The 16,818-nt window shown below is 43.5% G+C and overlaps 1 long non-coding RNA gene across 1 annotated transcript in view; it reads right to left on the bottom strand.

Annotated features, from left to right (window-relative positions):
- LOC144826243 (uncharacterized) overlaps positions 1-16,818 on the bottom strand; it is a 214,080-nt gene that overhangs the window by 182,808 nt on the left and 14,454 nt on the right. The window lies entirely within an intron of this gene.

Below are 16,818 nucleotides of genomic sequence, written 5' to 3'. Positions count from 1 at the left end.
TTGGTTTCCATGTTGCCTGACTAAACCCATACTGTGACTTCTTTAATAGGAATTTTAGATCACTTTTTAGAGCAATATTTATGAGATTTTATGAAATTGTGGATTTTATAACTATATTTATTGACTATTTATGGATTTTCTAATGAGCTTTTTACATACATTTATTTGTTGCATATATGAATATTTAAGCATATTTTATCTATTATGGATTGAATTACATTGCTTATTTAATATTTATTAAATATGCATTCAGCTATTTATGTGTGTAGGGATCAGGGCCTGTCCATGAAAGTTAAGAGGGAACATTTTATTTGCACCACCAATATAGGAACCTAGAATGGTATTATTCCACATGCTATTCCATTACGACCCTTGGTATTTAAACCGATATCCTATCAGGCTCTAACTCATAACCTTTAATTCCTGAAATATGGATCTTTACAATGTCTTAGACTCACACTAATTGCAATGTTAAGCATATCTTGCCTAAGTACAGTATTACTGCGGCTCCAGTAATCAACACCTTTCCCAGCGCTCACGAACAAAAACAGCAGTGATCTATGTATTTATACAGATACTTAAGGCGCTGTAATACCAGAAAAATCTCTTCGGTGGTATTACCATTTGATGAAAATTGTTAAACTAATTTTATTTCACCTTTGCACTTTTTTGCACAATTTTGCACCATTTAAAAAGCTTCTTTGCACTTGTGATCATTTGTAGAGAATTATATGCATCTAAATTATTTGACATGGTTGCCAACTGAAATTTATTTTAAGATTGTATTGTCGCTCTTAAATTAGTTATTTCTGTACATATAGAACCGAGTCAAGCCAGTTGTGACGAGCAAACAAAAGAAAAAAGACTCGAAGTTCTTGGAAAGTCTGTCTCCAATACAGACTGGTTTTGTATGCTTTCAGTACCAATGATTACGTCTTAAACTTTCTCTATTCAAACCAATGTGCAATGCCATACTGTGTCATATGATCAAGGCCCGTGGGAAGGACTGAAACGCGTCATGGTGACCTCGTGCAAGAAATACATTAATTTTGCACCAAATTTGGGTCCGTATCCGTGTTTTGTTCAAAGGATATATGCGTAATAGAAGCGGAGTACCTGGGATATAAATGTATCTCGAATAACATAAAATATTCAAAAAACAAACCATTTTATTTTTAAACTGAAATTATTTTTTTAAATGTACTACAAATATATTACATATTAAAAACATTAAAATAAACAAAAATATAATACTATACATTCAAACAATATAAACTAGACTATAAAATTGTAGAATTAATATAAATACTGTTCCTACAACAATATATACAAAAGTAGGTAAAGTGTTATACTCAGGATGGGTAAAATGTACTTTTTCTACTCCAGTAATTGCAACACTAGGGAAAGTGCTGGATAGCGGATGGATAAAATGTACTATTCCCACTCCAGTTAGTGCAACAGTAGGGAAAGTTTTGGATTGCAGAGGGATAAAATTTACTATTCCCACTCCAGTCAGTGTAACAGTAGGGAAAGTGTTGGATTCCGGAGGGGTAAAATTTACTATTCGCACTCCAATCAGTGTAAAAGTAGGGAAAGTGTTGGATTGTAGCGGGGTAAATTGTACTAATTTTACATCAGTCATTGAAACTGTAGGGAAAGTGTTGGATAGTGGATGGGTAAAATGTACTATTCCCACTCCAGTCACTGCAACAGTAGGGAAAGTGTTGGATTGCAGAGGGGTAAAAATTACTATTCCCACTCCAGTCAGTGTAACAGTAGGGAAAGTGTTGGATTCCGGAGGGGTAAAATGTACTATTCACACTCCAGTCAGTGTAACAGTAGGGAAAGTGTTGGATTGCAGAGGGGTAAAATGTACTAATTTCACTCTAGTCAGTTCAACAGTACGGAAAGTGTTGGATAGTGGATGGGTAAAATTTACTATTCCCACTCCAGTCAGTGCAACAGTAGTGTGAAGTGAAGTGAAGGAGTTTTATAAAGCGCGACTGCTGCCCGAAGGCGTCCAAGCGCTAGTAGAGGAAAAGGAGTTCAGAGGGAAGGGAAGAGGAGATGGGAGGATAGGAAAAGGAGTTTAATTTTTAAATAAGAATGTTTTCAGTTCTTGGCGGAAAAGCGGGAGGGTAGGGTTAGATCTTAATGAAAGTGGCAGAGAGTTCCAGAGCTTGGCAGCGTTGAGCGAAAAAGACCTGCCTCCTGCTCTAGCCCTTTTGATTCTTGGAACTGCAGCGAGAAATGCATTAGTGGAACGAAGGGTTTTACCGGGATGGTAGGGGGAGAGAAGTAAGTGATTGATTTCGGGGCTCGCTCTGTGGAATGCTTGGTGCGATAGGCAGAGTGTTTTGAATTTTATTCTCTGTCTGACAGGGAGCCAATGCAGAGATCTGATCCCTGCCTTGACTGACTGTCTGCGCGGGATCTGGAGAAGGGTGCGGGCAGCACAGTTCTGTGTTTGTTGCAGTTTCTCCAGCACATACTCAGGGGCTCCTAGATATAGAGCGTTGTTGAAGTCTAGCCTGGATTGTACAAGGCCCTGTATGACCACCTGCTTGGCTTCAAAGGGTAGTATCGGCAGGATTTTTTTCAGCATTCGGATGATCCCAAAGCAGGTTGCCGCTGTTTTTGTTGCCTGAGTGTTGAAGGTGAGCTTCTTATCTAGCCATACTCCTAGGCTTTTGATGTCTTCCTTCGGAGTTGGCGGTGGGTCTAAACTTGCGGGCCATAGTTGGTCATGGGTGATGGAGGGGGGAGGGCCGAGGATCATTATCTCGGTCTTATCGCCGTTGAGTTTTAAGGATGACATTGTCATCCAACTTCTGACATCCTCCATGCAGGCTGCCAGGATGGATTGGGGGAGCTCGCTGTTTTTCTGTGCCAGAGAGACCACCAGCTGAGTGTCGTCCGCATACGATATGATTTTGATACCGTATTTTCAGACGACCTCAGCCAGCGGCCTCATGTACACATTAAACAGCGTGGGGCTCAGTGAGGAGCCCTGGGGCACGCAGCAGTTTAGGGGTTGGCTCTTAGAATACGAGTCGCCGTCGAAGACCTGGAAGGTTCTTTTGCTGAGAAAAGAGCTCAGCCAGTCGAGGGCGTTTCCTGAGATGCCAAGATCGAGCAGTCGGGACAACAGAGTTTTGTGGCATACTGTGTCGAACGCTGCGCTTAGATCGAGGAGGACCACTACCACTGACCCCCCTCGATCCAAGATCCTCCTAGCTTCTTCCGTGACGGCTAACAGAGCCGTTTCTGTGCCGTGTTTGGGGCGAAACCCAGTTTGGGTGGCGTCCAATAGAAGGTTCTCCTCAAGGTATTTGGTAAGATGGGGGTTGATGTACTTCTCCAAAATTTTACTTGCCCATGATAGCAGGGAAATTGGGCGATAGTTATTAGGGTCTGAGGGGTTGAGGCTGGGTTTTTTTAACAATGCTCTCACCATTGCCTGTTTCCAGGCGGGGGGGATCACTCCTGTTGATATAGAGCAGTTGAGAATGTCCAAGAGAATGGGAAAGATGGTCTGGTTGGCCATGTTCATCATTTTAGGGGGTACTGGGTCAAGGGGGGAGCCAGATTTTACCTGAAGTGCGAGAGATTTGAGGGCTTCCAGGTCTAATAATGGAAGTTCATTCATATGAACTTGCGCGTGGTGTTCTATAGCGTTTGTGGGTTGTGGTATAACATCCTCTGGGTTGGGGGCTGCAAATGATGAGTATATTTTGTTTATTTTTTGGAAAAAGAAATTAGCCAATTCATTGCAGTGGGAGATGGGATCGTGGGTTGTGATTGTTGGTGGGGGGATATTGGAGAGGGTTTTAACTACCTGGTATATTTCTTTAGGTTTGGAACGGGCTGCCATGATCATCTCAGTATAGTAATTAGCTTGGGCAGAGTATATTTCTGTTTTATAGGCTCTGATGTTTTCTCTATATCTTTCTTTGTCAGTGGAGGCGTATCCCAGGCGCCATTTTCTTTCCGTTTTTCTGCACTGTCGTTTCAGTTCCCTGAGTTTCTCCGAGTACCAGGGGGCGGTTTCTCGGGCTCTTTTTAGCATCGTTTTTCTTACGGGGAGGATGGTTTCAATGGAGTTCTCTAGCCATTTGTTAAAGATTCTGCTGTCCTGTTCAGGATTTTTGGAGAGGACAGGTTTGGAAATAGAAAGAAGGCAAGACCACGACTCTAGTGAAAGTCTCGACCAATTTCTCATCTTCCGTGAAGTCTGGGGGGGGGCGGCATGGCTTTCCCCGTGGACCAGTTAAGGGAAATTAGGTAGTGATCTGTCCAAGGTAGAGGAGTAATGGAGCCGACAGTTAGAGTGGGGCAGTTGGTAAAGACTGGGTCGACCAAGTGACCTTTGTCGTGGGTAGGTGACCCAATTAGTTGTTGTAATTGGATCGCGGCTAGACTAGAGAGTAGCTCGTTGGCGGTGCAGTCGGTGCTGTCATCAAAATGGATGTTGAAGTCACCCAGCAGCGTGAAATTAGAGGAGGACATGGCAGATTCTGCCGCAAGCGAAGGTAGGGAGGAGGGAAAATGATTCAGTGGACCTGGCGGGCGATATATAAGTGCCCCTGTTAAACTGTCGTTAGGAGTAAGTTTGAGGCAGAAAGATATACTTTCGCAGTCCGGAATTGGGTCGGAGGTGCAGTAGCATTGATAAATAGATTTATAAATGATGGCAAGGCCGCCTCCTTTTCCGTGTGCGCGGTCCCTACGTTCGATTTATTAGCCCGGTGGCAGGGCTTGAATTATATAGAATGAGATACAGTCCTTTCATCAATGGCTAAATGAACGAAATCAATATCTCAATTCACAGTAGAGTTTAGTAATGAGAGACTCTCCTTTTTGGATTTGTCAATCTTTCCGGAAGCTAGGGGCCTGCAGAGTGAGCTTTTCACCAAACCAATGGCAAGGAACTCTCTTTTGCTATTCAATAGCCATCATCCTCGTTCCTTGAGGGAAAACCTTCCTGTTGATCAATTCCTCCGACTTAGGAGGAATTGTTCATCCAAAGAATTGTTCAATAAACATGCTACCATCCTTTCTACCCAATTGCAGGAATGCCAATATCCTAAACGCCTCGTTAAAAAGACATGGAAACGTGCATCAAACAATAACCGCGAGGCATTGGTGGATAGACGTCCACCAAAACCATCACTGGAGAGGTTAACATTTGTGAGTACATTTAATACATTGTCCAACAGAATCCAAAAGACTGTACGAAAACACTGGGGTATTTTAAACATCACTGATGCTAACATTCCCTTACCCCTTTTTTCGTTCAAGAGAGTACCAAGCCTGCGTGACACTCTGGTCCACACGAGACCTAGGACACAGAATACTGAGAGATCCCTGACCCTGTGGGATCTTCCTCCAGTTTCGGGCCATTACCCGTGTGGGTCATGTAGTGCTTGCCCTCAGACGAGTAAAACGAACACTGTTGATCTGGGAACAGGGAGGACGTGGCTCCTTAAAAAACATACTAATTGTAACACTGACAAGGTCATTTACATGATCACCTGTCCTTGTTCCCTCAGATACATCGGGTACACCACCCGCAAAATCAAACTGAGAATTGGGGAACATAAAAGTACTATTAGGTGCCACAAACAATCAACGAGACTTACTAATCATTTTTTAACCTTCAAACATACAGCAGATGACATGAAGTGGGTGGTTTTAGAACATCCGTATATCCCCCCTCATATAAGTGATGTGTCAAAATTCTTGTTCATTAAAGAACAGAAATGGATTTTCCATCTCAAAAGTGACAGCAAGGGCCTTAACGACGATATACCGTGGACTTCATTATAAATAATCTGAGATAGAGTCCTACACGTCGTTATTGTGTAACATATAATGGCCAAATCGAATACCTGTGATAACATCTATGCTGCACCCCATAGCCACATGAGATTATAGGGCTATTTCCAACTTAGGGTATTGCAGCTTGCTCTTGAAATATATTAAAGTATATATATCTTCGTGATTTCATTCACAATACATTATTGTACCACCTTATCCTGACATGGCTGTGTTGGTCGCCTTTTTGTACTTTATTTTTTATTTTTTATTTTATATATTTTTTATATTTTATATATTTTTATTTTTTATATTTTTTATATTTTTATTTTTTTAAATATTTTTTATATATATATATATTTTTATTATTTATTATTATTTTTTTTTAATATATTTTTTTTATTTTATATTTTATATATATTTTTATTGTTAAATTAATCATTGGATTTGAACATAAATTACACATTACTCAGGCTTAGGGCAAAGCGGCAATGTTCTATATTAGATTCGGAACCGCCGGCATACTCGTGAGGGTGTGTTTATTGCATTGCCTCGCCTTCATTTTGCCACGGGCGTTTACAGAGGCTTGGCTGTTACACGCATGCGCGGAGAAACAGCATCCTTGGGCTGCGCATGCGCTGTCGCGTACACCACCAGCGCATGCGCGATTCGAAAATAAGTGTCCAAACTCCGATTCAGCGCAGTTCGCTGCACCGGTTCAACTTGGACTCGCCCAGGTGCACTCAATTAATCAATTATCGTAGCATTTAAATAGACGCGCGAGAAGGGAGTAGTCACCTCCACTCTCTCTCGGACGCTAGCCCAGAGGCACCGACGGACAGGTAGGCTCCCTGATGATGGTGTGAGATTGCATGTTGTGGTTTGGAGACATGATGAAGCTTTTGTTTGTCTGTCTGTCTAAAGTGACCTTTCTAAATGCAAGCCCTTTCATCAGTTTTCATCAGAGCCTACTGGAAACATTATTTGGTTAGCCTTTACTCTCCTCTTTAACTGTTAAATGAGAGTTCCTCAGTTTTTGTGTCAAACACTGTCTCTCCATGCTTAGTCACAGCCATTTGTTTGCTTGGTTTTTAGTTTCTTTTAGGACAACTGGTTTTTGTTAGTAGATCATTGGGAATGATTGATTAATGTATCGTCATACCTCTGAAGAGTCTCTGAGGTTGTCTTCCACTTTTTTCATTCTTCATTTCCACTCTAACAGAGCGGGGCCTCCTTCTCCCCGAGCGGGTGCCGGGTGAGGTGAGGTAACTTCCCACAAAATGCTGGGTAAGTTATACATTACAATCAATGTTTCTATTCCTGAGTGTATATTGGTATGACCAGGAGAACTTTTTGTCTTCTGAGTGGCGTAGAGATTCTCTCTTTCGCCCTGTTTGTGATGTTGTGTTGTGTTCTGTTTACCGAGATACCATCATGCACTATTTCACTGCTTGCTGTTGTGCACTATCTTTCTCTTTTTACAGGAAAGAACGAATGACTGGATATCCGCCAGCTAACATTTGGGTTCCAAGTTCCTGGTAGGAGTAATCCAATATATCTGTGCATAACTAGCAGCATAATTGTTATCAATAATTCTCACATTTGCAGTCGCTATTTCCATCCGGTCCTGAAGAAAGCTTGGACAGTTGGTCCGTTTGAGCTGAAACATGTTGACCCCACTGCACTGCGCCACCAGATAGTTATTATTTTAAACTATCAGGCGTTGTTTTAATTTTTGACCTTAGGACAATACTTATTAAACTTATTTTTTGTCCCAGGAGCCAATTTTATCTTCACTTTATCTTCACCTTATTTTCCACTAGCACTGCACTCCATCAGCACCATCTGAAAAACACTGTGGTTTAGAAAAATACTTCCAAAATCCATCTCTGCATCATCACTAGGTGCGTTGGGTGAGATCTGGATTTATGATTTGTATCCCACATGATGATATTCCGCCTTAAGGGTGGGCTGATGGGAATTTTTTCAGCCCAGTGTTATTTCATATATGTGGTTTGATGGACTCTCGGCTCTAGTCGTGACATGACACACAAACAGTCCTGTGGACCAGGCATCTCTTCGTGTTTTTTTAGTAATTGTAGGGGCTCGAGGTGTTGTGGTTGTTAAATAACCCCCCTTTTTTGACCCGCCTCACTTTATTTCTTAGGGCTTGAATTATATCTGGGTCGCAGTCTGGGGTTAACCAGGTCTCCGTTAGGAAGAGGGCATCAGGGGATCGCTCATCTAATAGAAGTGAGATTTCTGCATTATGTTTTGGCAGAGATCTGCAATTTAGGAGCATTAAGGTGAAGTTTTGCTGTGTCTGCTTTAGTCGAGCCGTTGGTAAGTTGGTATTGCAGTACTGACAGCAGGTGGGAAGATTCAGGGGATGGTATTGATGGTGACAGCTGTCGTTCATAGGGGGGTTCAATGTGAGAAGGGTAGAAGAATTGTATTGCACCCTGTGGGGGGGACCAGGGGGGTGGCCCCTGTCCGCGGCCGGACACGGACGGGCGCAGACGGGCTAGCCTTAGGCACGCCTTTGGCGCGCAAACGGCGCTCCCGCTGCGCTCGTCCGCTGCGCTTCCGACAGATGCACATGTTATATAGTAGATGGAAGGGGGCGAGGGGGGCGTGGCCTCAAAGGGGTGTGGCCAGGGTGCACGCCAGAGATGGCGGCAGCAATGTTTGTTTTTGCCTCTGAGTCCGCGTCAGCGTTCAAATCAGCTGAGCAGGATCACAGAGTGTGGGCTTCTGCCTCAAGAGTGAGCGGCGAGTGAAGTGAGGGATAAAATACAATTTTACAAACAGGTGACTCTCAAAGTTTTAAAAAATCCCTAGCGCTCCCGGCTTCCGCCTCAGGAGTAGGGTTTGACAGTGGACGCTAGTTTTCAGCGTCTTTTAAGCTGGGCGAGGGGGGCATGGCCTCAAAGGGGCGTGGCCAGGGTGCATGCCAGAGATGGCGGCAGCAATGTTTGTTTTTGCCTCTGAGTCCGCGTCAGCGTTCAAATCAGCTGAGCAGGATCACAGAGTGTGGGCTTCTGCCTCAAGAGTGAGCGGCGAGTGAGGTGAGGGATAAATACAATTTTACAAACAGGTGACTCTCAAAGTTTTAAAAAATCCCTAGCGCTCCCGGCTTCCGCCTCAGGAGTAGGGTTTGACAGTGGACGCTAGTTTTCAGCGTCTTTTAAGCTGGGCGAGGGGGGCGTGGCCTCAAAGGGGCGTGGCCAGGGTGCACGCCAGAGATGGCGGCAGCAATGTTTGTTTTTGCCTCTGAGTCCGCGTCAGCGTTCAAATCAGCTGAGCAGGATCACAGAGTGTGGGCTTCTGCCTCAAGAGTGAGCGGCGAGTGAGCTGAGGGATAAAATACAATTTTACAAACAGGTGACTCTCAAAGTTTTAAAAAATCCCTAGCGCTCCCGGCTTCCGCCTCAGGAGTAGGGAGAAGTGTGGCTCACTGGTTAGAGGAGGCAGACCCTGAAGCAGAGGTCAGACCCGGGACCAGGGTTCAATTCCCGACGCGGCAGGGTCTTGAGCCCAAATATCCACGGACTCGATAATTCTCGTTTCGGTGCCTACTCGAATCATGGGTTCACACTCTGCAGCTCTGGGCATTAGCCTGCTTAATCTCCACTACGTCCCCCCGCGGCGGGATGCCTGGCTTTCACCTTGGGGGAAGCCAGGACGGGTTCCCAAGGCAAGCGCCGAGATGCCTACGGGTAATCGAGCGCTATATAAGAACGCATAATAATAATAATTTGACAGTGGACGCTAGTAGGGAAAGTGTTGGGTTGCAGAGGGGTAACATTTACTATTTCCACTCCAGTCAGTGTACCAGTAGGGAAAGTGTTGGATTGCGGAGGGGTAAAATTTACTATTCACACTCCAATCAGTGTAAAAGTAGGGAAAGTGTTGGATTGCAGCGGGGTAAATTGTACTAATTTTACTCCAGTCATTGAAACTGTAGGGAAAGAGTTGGATAGCGGATGGGTAAATAAAATTTACTATTCCCACTCCAGTCACTGCAACCGTAGGGAAAGTGTTGGATTGCAGAGGGGTAAAAATTACTATTCCCATTCCAGTCAGTGTAACAGTAGGGATACTGTTGGATTGTGGCGGGGTAAAATTTACTATTCCCACTCATGCTAGTGCAACTTTAGAAACAGAATAATTAACTTTTGCAAAATAAATATTTCAAAAACATACTAAATAACAAAAAATATAAAAATGGAAGTATAAAAAAATGGAAACAAACTTAAATACATGAAGGTTTAACACATTTAATAATTAATTAACACAAATATTATAATTAAAATAAAACGATATACTCAAATTAATATTAATCAATAAATACAATGCTATTTACATTTAAAAAGCTCAAGACAATTAACATATACTGTATTAAATAACATATTTATAATACATAACTATTTGTAAATGTATTATTACTTAATAACTTTCTATCCTTTATTTCTACAAAGTACACAACACATATCTAAGATTAAATCTTTAAATGGCATTTTTTTACACGTTACATAATTGAATATTTATTACATTATTAATAATAATTAACTATTACTAAAATAATTATATTTAATTACCTCCCCACTTTTTATCCATACCAAACACACAACCCACACCTAATATATCAAATAAAAAAATATTATTTGCATCATTTTCATAATTAATTGTCAACTAAACAATTATTGATAGTAATTCACTATAAAAAATGAATTATGTCTAATTAACTTCACTTAATCCTACAAATACCACAACTCACACATAATATATAACATAAAGAATAACTTAATTACATATTTAACATAATTATCATTTCAATAATTCTTATAAAATAAAATTTGTAATTACTATAATTTAGGGGCTGATTAGGATGGTGGTCGAACTTTCGTCCGATCGCCATCCTATCAGAGTTGGGACCGTTCGACAGAATGTCGGCGGTCCCACCAATGTTATTAAAATACAACCGCATCCAAGGTGGTTGCAATGTATATGTTATGTATTGCAGTGGGTGCTGCATGCTGCAGCACACGCCGCAGTGCAAAACAAAGACATCAAACATTCCCCTGCACTAATTGGCAGACACCATGCGGTGCCTGCCACATGGTGCAGTTATTTGTAGGGGGCACCATAAATGACCGCTAACACCCAAAATCAAGGGCCAGGGGTTGAGGGTGACCCGCTACGGGCCTCCAATGTCCCTTTCTGCCGGCTTTTCTTTTTATGTCGGGTGTACCGCCATGAAACGGCTGGCGGGGAGGGACATCATAATCCCTATGGCGGTGCCTAGCAGGCACCACCACCACTGTAGGGATTATAGCAGCCTGCAATGCACTACAGGGCTCAAGGAACCTGTCGGATGCGTGGCGGTCAGTCTTTCCGACCGGCAACACACCACCCGGGAAAGAAACTGGAGTGCGATGGCGGTGAGACCGCCACTGAATGGCTGTTGTGGAAACCCCATATTTCCTACATGCCCTTTACCTATACAAAAACAACACACTTTAAAAAAAGCAATATACTGTATTACACAAGTTACATAATTGTTTGTCAATTAATAATGAATGACAATTAATTATAATTAATTTACTTCCCACCCTCTACCCTTACAAAACACACAACCCCCACCTAAAACCTAATAGAAAAAATTATGCAATTAACATCATTAATTATAATTTAAACCCACTATAAACACCACAACTCTACCGTACTAAAAATTAAAAATATATAAAATTTAATTTCAAAACTACTAACAATTTAAAACTATACTTAGCGATATTTTTGTAAACTATATTAATTATTTCAATATTGTTAAAATCGACATTAGTTACCTTAAAATCGATATTCTTGACAACAATATTCTAGCACACAATATTTCTGTCTGACTACATATTTTCATATTTACACCAGCAAATACACCTGACCAATGTCTGTGAACTACACCAGTGCAACCCAATATAGGACTCTTCATCCACTATCCATCTTGATCTGCTCAGAACGTAGCCATTCCAACAGCTGCACACATGTCCCTACGTTATAGAGGCCAATTTTCTGCCCAGCAGGAAACTTAAGGTGGATGCAAAGTTGCTGCGCAATATCACTGAGAATAGATTGTACAAACACAGGAAGGATGAGATGCCAGATTGGCCAAACCTAAAGCTGAACATGACACACAGACCACACAACTCTAATAAAAAGGAACAAGCCACATTTTAGCCACCCATGCCAAATACCAACTCTCCTTGAATGCAAAGAGAGCCAGCAGATCCAGACCCCACCAGTAAGACCTTAATGAAAAGACAGGACAGAAGAATAAGAAGAATAAGTAAACACTGGACAGCCTACAAGTAAGAACTAAAATAATGAGAGTGAAGAAGTACTCTCAATAACATAATCACTTGAGGCACTCTGGTGCCATACTAAGGCTTCCAGGTTTGGCTGAGACGAGAAGCACTTGTTGCAACTTGCTTCCAAGGGGAAGGTATATTAAACCATGGTCAAGCACAAGGTAGATAATGAACATCTGATGCCTTAGGAGCCATCAAGCACAACATCCCATGAACATGAATGAGCTTATCTGGATAACTGCAGGAAGAAATGGTAAGTACACCTAGCCACCTCCAACAGGGAAAAAATTGGGAAAATCTAATTCCAAGTATAGCTAATAGAGGGATGTATGGATAACTTAATAAACTGCAAGGGATATGTGTGGGTTGGACTGCCCAATTCACTTGCTTGCTTTAGAACCCATTGTACCCTTGCCACATCACAGCCAGGAGAGTTAAGGATATCAGAAGATGTCACATCACAACATGTCAAAGTCGATTGATGCGATTCAGGAATACAAAACCCATAAGGCGCAGAAAGGGAAATCAAGAAAATAGCGCTCAACATGAGGTAGAATACAAGCAATACCAGGTACAAAAGCACTGGCAATGTAAACAGGTCTCAAGCTATTTCTTTGGGAAAGGTTTTAGTCATGTTGCACAGCAGCAGTGCTACATGGCTGAAAGTAAAAACAAAAACGGAAAAAAACGATATGACATGGCCAGTGTTTGCTGCATCATATCACTTATTCAATTGCTGGCAGGAGAATGGGGCAGGGGACATCTTAGAGGCAAGGAGGGCGTGAAACAGGGAAGGTGTAAACTACTCCTGCCTGCTCTCCCACCAGCTTAAAAGAACGCTATGTTGGGGCCAGAGCTGGCTGCATCTTAGTGCTTTTAAAAAAACGTTTAGCCTTAGCAGCCGCGGTGATGCACAACATGGCAAAAAGCATTGATAAATCCAGAACGTTATGTAAGGGAGACCTACTGACTTTGCCAATGCTTGTTTTTTCTGGTGGGATGGGATAGGGCTAGCATCAATGCCGGATGGGGCATGAGGGATCGAGTCAAAACTAGGAGTGGGGGTAGGAGGTTGCAATGGGGGCAAGCAACAACGCAGGATAGTATGGTAGGGGGCACGCAACACGCTGGGATGGGGCAGGAGGGTAGTAGGGGACATGCAACAACAGAGAATGGGACAAGCAACAACACTGGGGAGGGGGCAAGCAACAAAGTAAGACAGAATCGGAGGGGGAAGGATGGGTGGGGTCAAGGAACGGGTGAGAGGGAACAAACAACAACATGAAGATGGGCAGAAAGGGGCAAGCAATAATATGGAATGGGTTGAAGGGGGCAAGTAACAACACAGAGAGGAATAGGAGAGTGAGAGTGGTCAAGCAACAACACATAAGGGTGATAGGGGGAAGCAATATCAAGGGGCAAGACAGGAAGGTGAAATGGAGGAAACAATAACATAAAGCTGGGAGAGTGAGAGTTGGCAAATGGGAGATAGGATAGGGAGGGGGCAAGCGACAAAACAGACTGGGCTCGAAGGGGGCATGCAACAAAACAGAGAGAGACAGGAAGATGGGAATATGGTAGATGTAAGTACATGAGGGAGATGGCCTGCTAACACTTGTACTGTTATAGAGTGCTTCAACTAAAAAACAAAAAGAAAATGGCTCTGAAATTGCGAGCAGTGGAAGGACACAATTTCTTACCATGCTCTAGGGGAGAAACAAACGTATGATGAGGAAGTGAAGCTGGCATGTACTGACCAATCAGTAGCAAGAAATGAGGACGATTAAGCCAAGAAATGGTAAGCAATGGGCAAGCTCTAAGACCAATGTAAGCTAAAAAAAATGTCTCATAAGCAACAGCACATGCACTGTCTCAGAAAATAACTACAAACCGGGTCACAGGAATGAAACTAGATAGCCTCAAAGGCACAGAACAGAGGCCAACATATACAAGAACTCCAAATTAAGAAGGCTGGCAATAAATCAAACACAGTAAACATGCATTTAAACAAAGACTATGCATAAGAAGAAAGAAAATGGCTCAGAAACCTACGATGAAACCGCATTCACTAGTGTGAACAGCAGGAAAACAACTCCTCCTTCAGTCACAAAATTATGAAGCAAAGTAGCCCCTGCCTGAGTACAAGAAGTGCAGGAAAGGCACAATGCAAAATCAAACACCACAAAACTATCCAGACACACATAACATGCTACCTTCATAGCTCAGGGCCTTACTAGCGGTCTCGGAGCAGGGCTTCCATGCCTCTGCCCCGCTCCGGGACCACCAAAGCCATAGGAAACAGCCCCAGGAATATGACTTTTAAAAGCTCTGGCGGGCAGTTATTTGGCGGTCACACATCGGTGTCGTTGAAAAAAGGCACTGCAATGGGTGCGTCAAAGGCAGCTCTTGCAGGGCATGGACTGTCAAGTCCAAAAGCAAAATTACGCATTATAAGTTGTTATAATGTAACCCAGTGCTTCCCTATAGGAGAATGGCTGGGGCCATTCACTAGTTGTGAGTATATATTTAGTGGCCTTACGGACAGGTACATTGGTGTGTGTAGGTTGGATGTGAAGGATGAATTAAGGATTGGATCTGAATGTATAAGTTTGGAAATGAATGTAAGGAAATGTGATTTTTGATGTTTTGTACATATAAATGTTTGGTTATCATATTGTATTGTGGGAATTCTGTATAAACTATCTAAGGTTAATAAAGGATTTATGTGTTCTTGTACAAAAGAATAATTTCAAAAGAACAGGTGCTACGAGAATAAAAAGCTATTGATTAGCTCATGGGTGTATTGATTCTTTGTTACTGCGCCATTCTTTTAAGTATTGAGAATTGTGTATCAGTATTGGCATTTGGTTTGTTTTCTTCGTTGAAAGGGCTCAGCCTTATTGATTTAGAGCCACACCCTTGATTGTTATTTAGTCCCTATGGAAGAGCCAGCATTGCTATGGATATGGATATTTTTCAATGCCAGGAGATGTAAAACTTTAAATATACATGTCCTAGCTTTTAAATACCACGCACTTTGACATCTGGGCATTTAGGGCCCAACTTAGTGATTACTTGTAAATGTTAAAAGGGAAATGCTTATTTCGCCAGTTTGAATGGCCAGGATACAATTGCAGACCTGCGGACGTTTTACAGTGCTACTTTAGTGGGTGGCATTATGAATGCTGAAGTCCACTAGTAGCATTCAATATACAGGCCCTGAGTATGTGTCATACCATATACTAGGGACTTAAAAGTAAATTGAATGTGCCAACTAGGTGTATGCCACTTTGATCACATTTAAAAGTGAGAGTACAAACACTTTTCCATTGGTTAGAATGAAAAGGGGGGCCATTGGCCCCCCCGCCCGCATTGCGGTGCGGCAACCCTCCCTTCCTCCTGCTTCCCGGTGGTGGGGCGTGACCCCCCGGGCGTCCAGTGATGACGCGGGGGTGTACGCCCCACCACCGATTTGCTGGCACCCGACCGTGACCCGGAAGGCGAAGTAAGGCTTCCGGGTCAGGGGGGGCGGGCTGCTGAAGGGGCGGGTGGAGGGGGCGTGTTGCCCCCTCCCTGCGCCCCTGGAATAAAGGCGGGGGGAGCGCTCCGATGGCCCTTGTTGCCCGGACGCTCCCCCACACTGGTCGTGCCCCGCATTCGGGGCTGCCTGATTTTTCCTTCCTAGAATGGGTCATGAGGCAGGCGACAGGCCATCAGCGGGTCATGCATTACCTGGACGATTTCCTCTTTCTTGGGGCAGCGGGCACTCGAGAGTGTGCTTGGGCATTGCAGGAATTTTGCGTGCTCATGCGGGCTTTTGGGGTTCCGCTGGCGCCGGGGAAGACGGATGGCCCATCCACGTGTTTAGAATTCCTGGGCATCGAAATTGACTCAGTGGAAGGGTGTTTCAGGTTGCCCAGGGACAAAGTTTCTAAGTTTAGGGCAGCACTTCAGCAATGCTTACGAAAAGACAAGGTCTCCCTGCAACAATTACAGGAGGTGGTGGGGCAACTGAACTTTGCATTGCGGGTCATCCCCATGGCGCGCCCTTTCTCACGCTCCATTGCCCAGGCCATGAAAGGCCTACGGGAGAAACACCACCGCACTAGGTTGTCATGTGAGGTTCGCCAGGATATGCGGATATGGTCGGCATTCCTGGAGACCTTCAATGGCAGGGTGGTGTGGTCCGGCCCCCCCCACCACATCAGCAGAGTTGGGTTTGTGGACAGACGCTGCTGGTAGTGTGGGTTTTGGCGCCATCCTAGGGACCAAATGGGTTGCACAAAGGTGGCCCGAGGAATGGAGGACCTGGGGTCTGACCACCAACATCGGTTTCCTGGAATTGTTCCCGATATGGGTAGCACTGATGATCTGGCCAGAACACCTATGTAATCAAGCAGTGGTGTTTTGGTCTGACAACATGAGTGTGGTGGAATGCATAAACCAGCATGCTGCACGCTGTCCATTCATACTGCGCCTGGTGAAGGAGATTGTGATGCAGTGCTTAAGGTGGAACGTAGTTTTCAGAGCTAAACATGTGCCAGGCGTCCTCAATAATGCAGCTGATGCCCTTTCTCGCTCTAAAATGCAGGTATTCAGGGAACAGCTGCAGCAGACCATTGGCCAGCGCAATTCC

Source organism: Lissotriton helveticus, chromosome 3_2 (assembly GCF_964261635.1).
Source record: "Lissotriton helveticus chromosome 3_2, aLisHel1.1, whole genome shotgun sequence".
Classification (NCBI taxonomy): domain Eukaryota; kingdom Metazoa; phylum Chordata; class Amphibia; order Caudata; family Salamandridae; genus Lissotriton; species Lissotriton helveticus.
This window is presented reverse-complemented; position numbering and strand designations above follow the sequence as displayed.